Genomic DNA, 15,835 nt, shown 5'->3' with positions numbered 1-15,835 from the left:
GACGTGGGAGGAGGTCTCTTCCCAGGGCCAGGATTTGGTTCGGACACTGCCATAAGCCCCTTGGGAGCTGCCCTGAGAAAGGAATCTTGTGTTTGTGTGAAGTTCGTTTTGGAACTCAGCTACCCTTGCCCGGTCTCCACTAAGGGGCCACTGACCTCCCCAGGTGGTGCTCTGTTCAGATGGCTCGGGCTGATGTGGGAGAAATGTCAGAAACCTGAGCTGGTCGATGGCCCTGGGGATTGCCCCTCCAAAAATTTGCTGTAGATTTTCCTTTTGCTGCTTGGAGAGGGCAAGTCTGTCTGTCACGGTTTTATCTCTTGCTGTGCCTGTGATAAGTCTCACGAGCTCCTATGATTCGCTTAGAGCCTTTCTTATCGAATGGTCAGTTGAATGTCATATTTGATGTGTAATGCTGACCCACCCACTGGTCTGGAAACAGTCTTCACGATAAGTTTCATGAAACACTAAACAGGCTTTAGTTCATTAAGGCACCCAATGCTGTTTTCCTTCTTGAGGGATCTCTGGGAATTCTTGAGAACAGTTTAAGGATTGACATCGAGGAAACAGAAGGGATGGCAGCGGTATGGAGATTGTTGTAAAGGAGGAGATCTGCCCACATCTCCTGAAGGTCTGCTCTGGGTTATCCCCAGAGACCGCTCGGGGAAGATTCAGCCTTCAAGTAGAATCTTCTCGCTTTTCCTCTCTGCCAGCACTTGAGCGACTGCGTGTGTCCCTGTGTGTGAGGCACAGAAGGTCCAGGTGATAGAAAGTCCAGAGAGCGTTCGCTATTCCTGAACTTGGATTCTGGTCCCTCCATTAACCAGCTGTTGACCCGGGCACACACTTCCCTCCCTGAACCTTGGGTTGCTCATCTGTGGCGTGAGAGGGAGAGGGGCTGGCTCATCTCTAAAGTATCTTTCCATCTGAAGTCTCTGTGTCTGTGGTTATTTCCTTTTCTTCATTCGACAGCCAGCCCCTACAGGGAGTCTGTTTACTTGAAAGTTTGGATGTTGGCGTAAAACTTGAGCTTCACTGGGTTGGAATATGTCAGGCTTCTCTGGCTGGGAGAAGACACAGAGACATCTAAGCCATCAAAAGATGCTCAGATTCAGGGCCACTACTGGTTCAACTAGCACATTGGTGAGGATTAGGAAAAAAGTGTCCCCTCTGGGTGGACTTGGCTGCAAAGGGGGTGGGTCTGTGGCTTAGCAAGTGGAATCTTGACTGCTTTCAGCCCCATGAGCTCCCAGGAGCCCTTGTGCACCACGCAACCTGCATACGCTTTAGGAGAGCATTTGCTTCTTTGGTCTCTGACCACATTAGGTAAGGAGTTAAAAGAGAAGTGGCCAGAATAGATGCATGTCATTGCTCTGATGGAAGGAGACTTTTATAATTACTGCCTTAAAATATTTCATGCATTTAAAAAGCTGCGAGTCTGGGCCTAAGACGCTGCCCAGATCCTGCACCTACACAGTCCATCTGATTTGGTAGCTTCAAGAGGAAAGACTAGTACTACTAGTAAAAGCCCCTTACATTTTCATAGAGCCTTACAATTTATGTAGCACATTAAATGTACTTTCTTTTTCAATTTGATTCTGATTCTGACTATTGCCCTGGTGAGATATAATTATCTCCATTTTAAATATAAGGGAAATGAAGCTGAGAGATTCAAAGACTTGTTCAAGGGCAGCTAGTAAGTGGTCAAGGCAAGAATTGAACCCATGTCTGTCTAGTTCCAAGTTCAAGGTTTTTTTCTTCCACACCAGGACACATAAGATCCTGATCTGGGCACTGGCAGCCAGACCTAAAGGACCACTCTATAGTGGTTTAGAATTAGTCTGAGAAAGTTGTCCTTCTTGTTTTAATGAAGGTAGGACTCCCCCACACAGGTGCCATGACTAGATTTGGGGTATGAGTTCCGGAGGTGTCTCTGCAGATTTTACAATTCAACTAAAGTATTCATTTCTCACACGGGGGAGTGATTCTTGGGGATTTACTTGTTTGGTTAAATGCATCTGTACCACCTGTGTGCCATTTTAGGGTTCTCGCCAACATTTTAGGTATCACCGTGCAAGGCATCTGGGGAAAACCTTGGGAGTCTAGAGAGAGTCATCTGGAAGTCACTGTGTGGTATGAAAATAATACCTGTAGGCCATTACTGACCAATCCAAGACTCTTCAGGGTCAAGTGGTCTCACTGACAGTGTAATCAGGCCTCTTTAGCTTCCTTCGACACTGCTTTTCTGTACAGCATCTGAGATAGTTACGTTGGAGCAGCCTCTGCCTGTCCTTGGGCTCCAGACTTGTGTGCCCGCTGCCTCCCATATATCTCCACCTGGACATCCCCTGAGTACATCCAACTTAAATGTGTCTAACATGTTCATCGTTTTCTTCAAAAATCTGCTTCCCAAGCCCACTCCTCCCCTAGTTCATGTGGTTTCCATTACAAGCATCACGGTGCATCTCTCCATCCCCAGCTCAACACCTTATAATCCTCTGTTCCACTCATTCCTCCTTTGCCATGTTCACTTGGTCACCAGGTACCTTTGACTCTACTTCCTAAACACCACTAAAGTCCATGCCCTTTTCTCAGTTCCCTCTGCCATGATCTTAGTTGAGGTCTTCCTTATCTCTGTTCTCATCTCTCCAAGTCCGCCTCCATCTGGCCATCAGTTCTCTCTCCAAACACAAATCTGACCATACTGTTTCCCTGTTGAAAAAATGACTTCCCACTGCTACAGGAAAGAGCTCACCATTCTTTGTACAGTAGTGTAATCCCCATTACGTGCAATTCCCCCAACCTGCCATTGAATTTGCAGATACTCTTTCCTCTGTCTGGAATACCCTTTTCCTGGGAATGCCTAATCATTTTCAAAACCTGCTCCTCCGTCATTTCTGCAGATAATTCCTGGGGGATTTATTCACTCCCTCCTTTGGATTGTTTTAGTGTCCCATAGCTATTGCTATGATGATGTGTATTATTCTGAGCTGTAGTTTGTTCCTCTGTCTCATTTACCAGATTTCATGTCCTCAAATGCAGAAACTGTATCATGATAATTGGACTCCAAGGTCCCGGCATACTGCCTGGCACACAGTGGGTACAGTAACTGTTGAATGAATGGATGGGATGAGTGTACGTCCCTGTTTGATGAAATCAGTGACTGTGCTTGTTGAGTGTTCGTTACTCTCTTGGGGTTAGTCATCAGGGAAGAGGACAGAAAAGATCCTTTCTTTATTCCCCAGGCTAAATATTAACAAAGTTTGAAGGCTGGAGAGACATTTGTTTTGCAATACATTTCTTTCCTAAAATTGTATCTGGGGTGGGGATGGGGAGCCAGAATTTCAGATGAAATGAAGGACTTGATCAGATTTTTTTTAATACAGCTGCCTCCCCAGCCCAGCACAGGCGAAAGGTAGACACATCAGACCAGGAGGTTGATGGTGACATCCTTGCTGAATTCTCTAGGCGGAACTTGCAAACCATTTGTACAGAGGTTAGGAACAACCTAGCGTCAGTGCTGTCTTCCAGTCCTGTTCCTTGTAACTCAAGGCTCTCCCATTATCCAACAGGACTTCAGAATGAGGGTCCCTTCAGATTAGGTGCAGGTTCTTATGAACTTCAGCTGAGTGAATGAAAGGCAACAGCTTTGGAAGGAAAGTGCTTCTCAGATGCTCAAGTGTACCACCCTTCCTCATTCAGCAGATTCTGTGGAGCAGTCCTGCAAGGCAGCTAGCATGTGGGCTGCCACTGTTCCCTAAGAAATTAGGGCAGTGCCTGTCTGCTTCAGTTTCCCTTTCGGTTAGGCAGGGCTGGTGTTCCCACTAGCTAATGTCCATAGTTTAACTCTACCATAATGTATTCCTGTGAAACTCTTCAAAATACTAGGGAAACTCACTGTGTCCTCCATTTTACGTTCATGGGCAGGGTGAGGGACTGGGTGTGGGACTGTTGAGAGAGGTAAAGAAGTTAGCAAGCGGTCTGGGTCAAGGCAGATCCCCCCAGAGGCTCGGGGAAGAGCAGACAGGTTCCCATTCCAGCTCTGGCTCCAGGCCATATTTTCGCGGTGGCCAGTTTCTTAGACCCCTTGAAAATTTGGCTTCACCTAGGATAATTTAGAAACCTCTGAGCCTGGGGTGATTTTTGGAGGGTCTCAGGTCTTGACTTTTTTTGTTAGCAAACTGAATGTCCCTCTGTCCCTTTCAAGCCGCTCCTGCCGGCAGCTGTTGTCAACGGGAGTCGGAGAACTCCACCCCAAACCCCACTAGGAACCCATGTGGACTCAGCCCAGAAGCAGAAGTAAGGCTGCCAAGAATCCTCGCGAAGCAGGGGGACACTGGAAGTGAAGTGGCGAAGGGGCAAGAGGCTGTTTGGAAACAATCCTTAAATTTCACTTATCTAGGGGGCTAGTCTCAGTCTTCTGAAGAAAGGAGGGAGTGGGAAGCCCCCTTGCAAACGGAGGGCCGCTCAAAAAGTGTTTTAAAACACACACACACACAACCACCACAAAAAATCTTAAGACTCACCCTTGAGTCCACTGGAGGGCTTCCTGCAGGCGTGGTCGCTCGGGGGTCCGCCGGGTGCTGCCCGTGCACCAGCGATCGGGCGCAGGGACGAGGTCCTGGTGTCTCACTGGAAGCCCCTGCGGGTCCCGCGCGGGCCAGGCCCAGGTGGAGGGTCAGCGGGGGCCGCCCTGCGCTGCGCGTACCTGCCTCCGGCTTTGAGAAAGGCGCCCTCTGTGTTCCCTGCCCTCCCGCTGGCCGACGCCTCGCATTTTTGAGGTTTCACTCCAACTCCGTCCTGCCCCTGATGTCAGAGGCTCGACTTCCTGAATCAGACTCGCTCCTTCTCCCGCTCCCTGGGCTCGGCCCAAACTCGCCACCCTGGGGCCCGCGGAGGACGGCTGCCCTTGGACTTGGGCGCACACGGCCCAGACTCGCCCTCCCTCCCACCCCGACTTCCCGCCAGTTACCCCCTCCCTGCCCCGCCCTTAAGTGTCGGTGCCCTGTCGGTCCCGGAACACGCCTCCTGCAGGACACAGCTGCTCAGGAGCCTGCGGAACCAGTCCCAGTCGCTTTCACGGAGGCACCAAAGTTCCCAGGGATCTGAGACCTAATTCGGGGAAAAGTGGGCTTAAGTGAAAATAGCCCAGCCCTTCCTAATGGAGCAGCCTTCTTGGAAAGGGGGTGGGAGGTGTTGGAGAGGGAGGCCATGGGGCAGATTGGGTGAAGACTCCAGTGCCTTATCTGGACAAAGGACGTGATGGGCTCCCCTGGTCAGCACGGTGTGTTTGGTGGGGTGCACGCAACACCTTGGAAAAGTCTCTGCAGACACTGCTTACCAAAGGCAGTAAGAAACAGTGTGCTCCAGCAGGAGCTGTCAGAAGCAGAGGTGGATGGGAAAACTGCCTTCACAAAGTTCTCAAAGGTGCTTCCCCTCTCATCCTCAGTTGCCCTCTATCCACTTTTTATTCAGAGCTGGTGGGTCTGGAGTCCAGCACCTGGAAAGCTAGGAAATGAAAGAGCTGCACCAGTGTGGGATGGAGGACTCCAGACACAAAGCTTCTGATTACCCATGGCAGGGAGCTCAGTGTCTCCCAGGTACTGTGTGTGTGGGGGGAGGGTGGGTTGACGACAGAACCTGGCCCTGGAGTGTCTAGGGGCCTCCTCAGAGGTCCTCCCATGACGTGGACCTGAGATGCTGTCCTCTTGACTATTTTTGCCAGGTGCCCAGGTGCCAGGTGCTGAGCCGTGTCTTGCCCACCAGCTCCTGTGCTTGAGTGCTGGTGTCCTTTGGCCTCTGCGTGTGGGTGTTAAAATGACTAGTGCAGCCAACTGTTTCGACTGAGGACTAAGAGATCTGTTTCTGTTAGAGATGGAGAAACCAAATGGCTCTGAGTTGAAAGACCAAAGAGAAACCCAGCCCTCCAATCAGAAATGCCAAAGATGATTAAGGAAAGAGAGAAAAGGAAGTTTTCCTCCAATGGAAGGAAATTAGATGAGACCTTCTTCCCAGAAACCCAGGTGGAGAAAACTTAGTCTGGATTTGAACAAGAGGGGAAAGGTGGGTCCCAGAAGCAGGTGGGCTAACAGGTGGTCAGGTAGGGCCAGCAGAGATTGGAAGATTGGGCTGAGGAGATTGCTTAGAAGTGTCCAGATGAGGGGCTTCCCTTAGTCGATGTGCTAACCAAGATGGGAGATGCTCAATCTGTAACCACATTTTGGGCTTACAACTGTCTACCTACATAGAGTTGGTTCCTCTGACACTCTCGGAGTTTAAAGCCAGAGTCTAACAGAGCCCTGAGCAAGGGATGGGGTAGGGGCAGGGGGCAAAGTGAGGCCTTGAATGCTGGCCTGAGGATTTGGGAGTGGAGATTTCCTTTCATGCTAAGGACACTTGACACTGTGCCAGGAGCTTTGCCCATAACATATCATTCAGCCTTTCACAACACAGCTATGAGACGTAGTATCATCCTCGTTTTACAGATGAGGAGACTGAGGTTCAGAGTAGCTAAGTAACTTCCTCCCAGTCACATAACTCATAAATGGTGGCACCCAGATTTGAGTCTGTTTCCAACCCCTCAATCCATCCTTTTACTACTATATCATCAAGTAGAGGAGGAAGTCACCTTCTGTTAAGGAATTCCACATTGGAGCAAGGGTCATGTTCAGGCCTGGAATGAGGCCTATTGAGGAAGGGCTACAGAAGATGCCTTCCTGGAAATCTAGAGCAACATTACAGATTGGCTCTGGCCTACATGACAATTTTTAGGGTTGCTTTTCAGAGAGAACGGGAAGAAATTAAACAAGAGAAACTGAGGCAGTTGATTTGAGCTTAGGGCTTGATGGACATGCCTGTCGATGGTGGGAAGAAAATCTCGGGCCTCTCCATGAGGTGGTGTCTCTGTGATGCCTCAGTAAGTGAGGAAGGCCAACAGCTTCTGTGGCAGAGAAGGCAGTGGGCAAGATGGCGGATTCGCTCACATTGGTTTGCCAAGGCTGCCAAGTCTGTTGAGGAACTGGCATTGCTAGGAAGATGCAATTATGGTAGAAGTACAGGAGTGGGCGACTGGCCAGGATGTTCTCACTCAGGGCGGATGACGCATCCCATCCCTTACAAAAAAGCATGTTAGAGCATCCACCTACTATTTTATTCTCTAGGCAGTGATAATCCCAAGTCTGATGACCTCATGCATGGCCCCAGGCCACCATGGTTTGCTTAATCCTCATTATTTTTCATATTTTTAGTAAAGATATTTGAGAGTGGTCAAGAGGTTAGTGGGCTCTAAATGGAGTGAAACAGAGCATTAACATCTAATTAAGAAAAAAGAAGAAGCCGAAATAAGCATGTTTGTGAACTGAGACTGGAGATTTGAGTGACTTCCCCCTACTAACTCTAGCACCTGCTGAGCTCTGGTTTCACATCAGTATATTGGGGACAAAAGGTGTTGCTTGCCTCTCAGAGGGTTGTGAAAATCAAGAGGGTATTTAGCATAGAACCTTAGCCTGCTATGAAGGCCAGGACTGCCACACTAGCTTTTCTTTCTTGAAAGTGCCCCGTATCAGACAGGTTAACTTTCACTATTGGCCTTGTGCTGCCTGAAGACACTGTCCCATCAGTTTGCAAACCCTCTGAGTCCAGAAGCCATGTCGAATATAATGTGTGTGCACCAGGACAGTGCTGAGCCCAAATGGGCCTATTCTTCAGGGAGGGAAAATATTAAATTGAGAACATTATCTTACTCTCACCTTAACCGGTGGTATGTTCTTGGCTGCAACACTTGGGCGAGGGTCTAAAAGTGTACCCGGGTACTTCAGAAAGTACCTGAACAGCAGCCTGGATCCTTAAGGCACCCACTGGAAGTCAGAAGGGCTGTTGACAAGATGCAGGCTGTTAGGAGGAAATGGTCAGCTTATAAATGGTGTGGATGAGATGAGCACAGACTTGTGCACCAGATCCTGAAACGCAGCAGCACTGCGGAACCACGAGGGAGGCAAGTTCAGGAGAAGTCAGTGGAAATACTACACTGTGCAGCAGGTAGTGAATTTATGGGATGGCTTATCTCCCGGAGGCGGCACAAGCTGGCAACATAAATGGATTCCAGAGGGGTCTGGACAGACAGGTGAACGGCAGAGCCGTAAAGGAGTGCTGCAGGAAGCTGAGATGGACTCCATGTGGTCGGGAGTCAGGGTGGCCCGACGGGCCCTTTCACCACGTGCACATGGGGTCTTTGTGGACAAGAGCCCTGGCCTGGTTTTGAGCCAGTGGGCATCCCTAATTCTACAGTCTCCATGGCCGTTGCCTCATGAAGGTAGCAAAACCTTGTTCTTTTTACCTTAGCCAAGTATTTTCTGCAGATGCTATCTTTTATTTTTAGTCTCATTCGTGTTCAGTTTTAGCAGGTTATCCAAAAAACAGTGAGTTTTCCAGCTAAATTATAACTATTCTGAGAAAGCATTTCCTCTCCCCGCCTCCACCCACCCCTCACTCCTGCCCACCCCTTACAGCCCTTTTCAAATGCATTGCTTTTTCATTTTGGCTTTGGATTTCTAAACAGATTTTGAGAGCCTGTTTTCATACCGGTTATTATATTTATCTCTTGCAATTAAATCTCTGTTCCCTAAACTGTCTAATTCTGACATAAATTACTCTAATTATGAAAGCTCGTCTAAAAAGAGCAGTGACAATATACTTTTCTTGGGAGCTCTTTTCCATGCAGCATCCAAAATGTCTTCAATGCTGCATCCAAGATGCCAGGGAAATATTACTTTTATAACTGTAGCTCCAAATCTTGACATTGGGGGAAGTTCAGGAAACTCTTCAATGTCTCCTCTGATAATCACCATGTCTCCCCACACACCTGTGCCGCTCTGCTCCACGTGCTTTATGCTTTCTTGAGCGCTCCTGTAAGTTCTAGAGATGGAGCACCCCTTCCAGCAGTGGGGCTGGTGAGGGGTGGTGATAGCTCGGAAGGCCCTTTGTTTCTACCTCTGGGGCATGAAGGGGCTCAGTTTTCATTTTCCGTTTCTGCCTCCCAGCCTCCTGGGGCTGTGTCTCGAAAGCTCTTTTTCCAGCACTGTCTCTGGAACTGGCAGCACTGCACGACGGAGCGCTCTTTGTTGGGGTTCATCACTGGCTTAGCGCACATGTAAACAAAGGGCCTCAGTATTCCATTTTTCTGGCAGGGGTCTCAGGGTGGGAGGAGGGCTCCACAGAACTCTCATTTCGCCTCTCTTTTTGGCTCCCCTTGTCTCCTGCTCTCGGTTTACTGATCAACTTATTGAGTGAGCCCATCGTGTGGGTTTCATATAGCATTGCCATGGCCTAGGTAAAACATTTCTTGTCACTTTGTCAGAGAGACCTCTGGAAAACCCCAGCTTGCCCTGCCCAGGCATATTCATTCTGGAAGAAGTTTTTGTGAAGACTGGAATTGTTTATTCCTTTTGCCCTGAGGGCCCACAAAGTAACTGTGCCTTTGAAATTTGCTTCCTTAACTAGTTCAGTGACTCAGAACATCATCCTTGCTGCAAGCAACCTTCCTTTCCCTAGGCTGGTGCTTTCATAACAGGTAAAAGGAAGGGCTGACAAAACCATAAGGTAACAGTTTAGCCTTCATTTACCAAGCAGAAATATACTCACCCTCTCCCTCTTTTAACTGCGGTTGACTTATTGCTTCCTATGTGCCAGGCAGCTTATGCATTTTTATGCATAAAAATTAATGCATAAAAATATTTTATGCATTTTTAACACTATGAGATACTATTATACTTATCTAAGAGATAAGGAGAATGGGATTTGGAAAATTGTTAATTTTGCCAAAGATCAGGTAGATGATGGAAGGCAGAAATCCCAATAAACAGAAATTCATTCAGCATATATGTGTATATATATAATATATATATATATATAATATATATACTAAATATTATGCAAAACATGAGATATATAAAAATGAATGAGACTCTAGTCTGGTGGAGCTTACATTAGAGTCAGTTTTCCACCTACAACTTTCTGAATTCAGAGCTCCACTGCTACCCACCTTAGTCAACAGGACAGGTTTGGGAAGCAGCCTCTGTGCCCATGGGACACAATCAAGTTCACTGATTCTGGGATGATAAGGGCAACAATAATAATACCTGAAGCTTGCACATAAATTTCAGTTTACAAAGACATTTCAAGTGTATTATTTAATTTAACCCAACGTTTGTTGGGAGGGCAGAGTAGATGAGAGACTGGGGCTTGAAGAGGCTGGTAGCCCACAGTAGTTGCATAACTGGGCTGGAACCAAGGTGTTCTGGCTCCTAGACCAGTGATCTCTGCATTGTTTTATGCAGGATGAATGATACCTTCCAGGAACATCTCTTGGTGGGGTATAGACCTATTGGCATCTGAAAGTATCTAGAAGCAAAGCCTAAACTGATGAACTCAAGCAGTATCTGGATGTCAGCCTTGGATGGAATTCCTGCACTTGGAAAGGGATGGGCTGCAAAAGTGCTTCTCGTACTTTTCCACCAGAGTATTCCCCCAAAGGAGGACATTTTTGCTTTAGGAAGACATTATTTAATATCTTGTGGCTTCATATATACTTGACTTTCTTTGCCATATTCTTCCAGGGTTGTGGGCACCCTAGTTTGAGAAGCATAGGATCCGATGACATACAAAACTTATTAGAGCTGTGCTCTGATCATTTGAACTGTGCTCTAACCAACTGAGCTAATAAATACACCCAGTGGAATTTCATCCATCCATCTATCCACTAGCAAATATTCATGCAGAATCTATAACAGCCTCTGCCTTGCGCTAGGTAGGCACTATGATATGGTCCTTAATGAATTTACAGTCTGATGTGGAACCTACCACATCTCATGAGATGATTAACAGATAGTAGAAAACTGCTTATAATAAAGTGCTCAATTTTATACTTTGGATTTAAGGGCAGTAAGGGCTGGAGCACTGAAGGAAACATAGAGGTGGGTTGGCCAGAATCTAGGAGGTGCAGAAGAATTTAAAGACTGGGAAAGAGAGTGAAAGATTTCTAAATTGGGTACAACATGAACGAATAAACACAGTAGGACTTTTTTGTAAATAACATTAATTATTTTATTACCTTTCTTATTCTCTCTCTCTCTGTTTCACAGAAACCTAGGGAAAAACTCAGAAGTATGAAGGAGAAAAACAAAATATCATCCATAAACCTCATGACCAAATATAACCAATGTTACATTTTGATATGGGCTCTTCTAGTCTTTTAGAAGGAGGTTAGAATTTGTATGTCAGTAGGTAGAGTCACTGCAGGTTTTGAACAATGGACTGACCACTTTCAAAGTTAATCTGGTGGCCTTCTGTAGGATTTATTGGAGTGTGGAGAGACTGGGAGACTGAACTTCAGCTGGGTAGGAGGCCACTACACACTCCAGCTCCTGCTTTTAAAACTAACTATTAATAACTAGTTGCCTTGATCCGTGGAGAGCTCTCCATTACTGGAGCAATTTGAGCAGAGCCTGGGTGACCATCTGGCAGGGATACTGTAGAAGGGATTTTTATATGTGGTGAGAGGATTCAGTAGCCCATTTGATCCCTTCCAACCTCAAGATTCCAGGGCTTACATTGTTAGCTGTCAAAATTCACAGTCAAATAGATTATGATACTGTCTTTTTTCTTGTAATTAGCCAGCAATTGGTTTGCTCAGTAGTGTTATTGAGTAAAATGATAAATGTTATTGGGAGGGACTATTTTTGAGGTGCTGGGGTTAAGCTCTCATATATTTTAGCCTTGCTATGTCCTCTTACCATGTTATTATTTGAGAACTACCCTTTCATAGGGAGTGTTCGAGGAGAAACGCTTGCCCTACCCAATCTCTACCTGCCTGGGTGCTAGCTGAGGCACCATCTCCTCGGAAAAGATCTTGACTCTCCAGGACTGCGGTAGAAGCCAGTCCTCTGTGTTCCCACTGGACTCTGTGCTTACCCATCATAGAGCCTGCCCCACAGTGATGACATCGTCTGTTTATTTCTTCCCCACACTGGACTGCAAGCGACGGTACAGTGGGGTGCTCGGTACGCATTTGCCAGTGAATGAAGACTGCCAGCCATAAGGCAACATCCAGGAAGTTGTAGAGACTCTCTCCCAGCATGGAAGAGCATGGTACCCTTGCTTGGGCACTTATTTCCTTGTAAGCACCCAAAGCATTGGGTTCTTTCCTTCCTCAGTACTGCTTTGGGGTCTGCAATTCTGTCCGCTCAGGAGGACTGAAAATATAGTTGCGACCATGAATGAAAAGGGCCACAAGAGGGGAAAAGAATGTAATTAAAGATGCCATGGGGTCAGGGTATGGCACAGCCAAAGGTATTTGCACGGCTAAAGAGGTACTTCTGAGATCAGGTGCATACGTTTCCTAAAGCCACTGTGACATGTATAAGGAAAGGTCCCTCCTCTGTGGTGGCCTTGGAACTCCCTTCTCATAATGTCCAATCCTGTCTCAGGCAAACAGAAAGGAGGAACCACAGCTCCTGTTTCTCCCCACCTCCAACATTAGGGTTGTCCTTACTCAAGATCTTGATATTGAGTGCTATCAGTGAGGGCTGGGCAGGAGAAAAATGCTGCAGGCTTATTGGGAATTCCGGACCCCAGCCGGGTTTAAGCCTGGAAGTTGCTGGATCTGAGTTTCTGCGAGATTCACATAGGTTCTCGCTACAGCCTAAGTTAAGAGTTGAAAGGTCTCTACTCACAAGCTTGTCTTCCACTCCTCTGGTGGAGTCACTACAACACGGTTTTCAGTAGCTCTAAAAACCATTTAGGCAAAAGATGATTTATTTCTATATATGGCCAGAGGAGAGCCCAGTCACCGGCTGGCTTCCTGGTTGTCGCTCTCCAGTTTTTCCAGACCTGCAGACTCCACAGACTTCCAGGCTGGACGTGGGTTTCTGTGACCTGTGTGTAATCAGGTTCAGCAATGGAAAATTTGGCTCCCAGTGTGACTGTCCCTACTTGTCCTCGTCTCCCACCCCCTCCCGGCTTGCCTCTCCTCCCTCAGAATGCTGCAGCTAAAAAGCAAATAAAGAAGCTCTCACAGCTGCAGCCCTGCTAAAAATAGAAAGTTTGTTTATTTTTATATTCATGAAGCCCTTTTCCTGCTGTTGCTGTTGTTATGAGCCTAAGTCCCAGGCAGGAATGGGAAGGACTCTGTGTGCTGGGCACTGGCCAAAGGAATTCTGTCCCATGTTGGGGACTCAAACTGAAGCCTGTTCAGGGTCAGAGGATTTGGTGATCTGTTTTCTTTTTTGAGCCTCTCCTCTCCTAGCTGACACCTGTTGCCCAGAATTTGGGGTGTGGGTGTCTTGGTTTTTTGACGATCTGCATGATTGCACTTCCCTTTCAGAGACGGCCTCCCCTTTTGTTATGATCTGCTCGTAGGAGAGTTGTGGGCAGAGGAAAGGACACTGGACTAAGAAGAAAGAAACCTGGGTTTTCTTTCTTGCTCTGTGACCTTGAGCAAGTCGCAACCTCTCTGACCCTTGGTTTCCTCATCTATAAAACAGGGGTAATGATATATGCCCAGAGCTCAACTATAATAATGGATATAAAACTACTTTGGAAAATTCAAGATATCTGCAAATGGATTGTTTTCCACTTTCTGAACAAACACAGGTTTCTCAAGTGTGTCCAAAGGATAGATATTCCCTTTGTGTTGAAGGGCTTTTGAGTCCCCTGTCCCAAAAGGAGGAGTGGAAGGGGAACAAGAGAATAGTACCCAAGGAGGTATGTTTTTATCATATTTCCTTTGAGATCTGTAAAAAAACAAACTCATGTTGAAATACCTGAGAGGTAATGCGGCTAGAACAAAGAATTCTGGATTAGGATTTGGGAAATTGAGGAAGGAGATTCTTCAACATTCTGTTAACTTGCTGTGGACATTGGCGCAATGATTATACTGTTATGTGTTTCATCTCCCTTCTCATAAAGTAGAACTCTTATTAATAGCTGACCTTCCCAGCTGGAAGGGACCTACCTCCACTTGCTCAGACATCTAGATCACTTGGTTTATACCACACACATAGGGCTTGTCACATGTTTCACAGACAGCATCCTGGACTGTCACCATTGACACTTTCTCTTCTGAGATCCTAACAGCTGAGGCAGAGCTATGTTGGATACGCCTTTGACTCACCTCGGACCACTGTGACTGTTGTGTTTGCTTGTTTTCTGTGGAGAGCCCTGGCATACTCAGGATTCGTCCTGGGGCCTGGGTCACATCAGGTACCTGTATCCTACAGGCTTCTCTTTGTAAGCAACAAAATAACAGCTTTGGCTAGTTGAAGCAGAAAAGGAATTTATTTAAATTAAATTTTAATTAAGTTTTTGTGTTTTTTTTTTTTGCGGTACACGGGCCTCTCACTGTTGCGGCCTCTCCCACTGAGGAGCACAGGCTCCGGACGCGCTGGCTCAGTGGCCACGGCTCACGGGCCCAGCCGCTCCACGGCATGTGGGATCTTCCCAGACTGGGGCATGAACCCGTGTCCTCTGCATCGGCAGGCGGACTCTCAACCACTGCGCCACCAGGGAAGCCCTAATTAATTAAGTTTTACAATTAAATTTTAATTAAAAAATAAAGACACTGTGACTTGGATGGATCACTTTAAAAAAATCACTGAATGTAGCATTTCTTTAAGTTATGAATATAGACAACAAATCAGATACCTGTGAACTTATCACCTTTGTAAGTAATAGGGGGCCTTCCCTGGTGGCACAGTGGTTAATAATCCGCCTGCCAGTGCAGGGGACACGGGTTCGAGCCCTGGACCGGGAAGATCCCACATGCTGCAGAGCAACTAAGCCCATGAGCCACAACAGCTGAGCCCATGTGCCACAACTACTGAAGCCTGCGCACCTAGAGCCCGTGCTCCACAACAAGAGAAGCCACCACAATGAGAAGCCTGTACACTGCAACGAAGAGTAGCCCCCTCTCGCTGCAACTAGACAAAGCCCATGCGCAGCAACAAAGACCCAATGCAGCCAAAACTAACTAAATAAATAAAAATATATTTTAAAAAATCTTTAAAAAAAAGTCGTAGGTATTTTCAAGTGACATTTCAGTTGTTGCAGGCATTTCAAAATACTACTTCTGGGCAACAGCAGTTACTAGACCTGCCACTAGATTTATTTAATGTACTAATAAAAAAATCACACATATTATGCTATCATGTATTTGTTTAAAAAATTTAACTATATTTTAATATAACTGGCTTCCTATGTGTTTCATTTTGTGCATTTCAAAACGTTCCTTATATACTTCATAGGCTTCATCAGACCTCCAAAGGGCTCCATGTGGCACACAAAAGGTTAAGAACCCCTTAACCTAAAGTATATTAGCTAGCTCACAGCAGGCTCAGCTACTTAATTTGCAGGGCCCAGTGCAAAATGAAAATGTGAGGCTTCTTGGTGAAAACCTTGAAGGATTGGAAGATGGGCAGCAGACCATTTAACTAAGCACAGGATCATGCTGAGCCTGGGGCCCTGTGTGACCACACAGGTTGCTGACCCATGAAGTAGGCTCTGGTTTGTAGAATTTCCAGAAAGGTCAAAAGGACAGGCTCTGGGGCTACTCGGCCAGGGGAAATATCCAAATTGTGCTGGAGAACTGGTCTGGTGAAGACCCAGGGCAGCTCCTGCTAAGCACAGACACTGCAGCGTGTACCCCTGCCACACTGACAGTAAGTGCTGGAAACTGCTCTGAATCTGCCACCACTGCTATGTCAGTAAGCTGGGTGGAGCCATCCCCACACCAGAATGGATTCTGGGTGACTCCTGCTCTTCTGTGTAACTAGTTTCCAATTTAAAG

The 15,835-nt window shown here is 46.8% G+C and overlaps 1 protein-coding gene across 1 annotated transcript in view; it reads right to left on the bottom strand.

The window, feature by feature from the left end:
* The window catches only part of KIAA0040 (KIAA0040 ortholog), a 32,854-nt gene extending 27,925 nt beyond the window's left edge, over positions 1 to 4,929 (bottom strand). The window contains exon 1 of the mRNA XM_060132733.1: positions 4,524 to 4,929. The gene's annotated coding sequence lies outside the window, so the exon portion shown is untranslated. The remainder of the gene's footprint in view (positions 1 to 4,523) is intronic.
* Between the last annotated feature and the right edge of the window lie 10,906 nt (positions 4,930 to 15,835).

This window comes from Lagenorhynchus albirostris, chromosome 2, assembly GCF_949774975.1.
Source record: "Lagenorhynchus albirostris chromosome 2, mLagAlb1.1, whole genome shotgun sequence".
In the NCBI taxonomy this organism is placed as follows: Eukaryota; Metazoa; Chordata; class Mammalia; order Artiodactyla; family Delphinidae; genus Lagenorhynchus; species Lagenorhynchus albirostris.
This window is presented reverse-complemented; position numbering and strand designations above follow the sequence as displayed.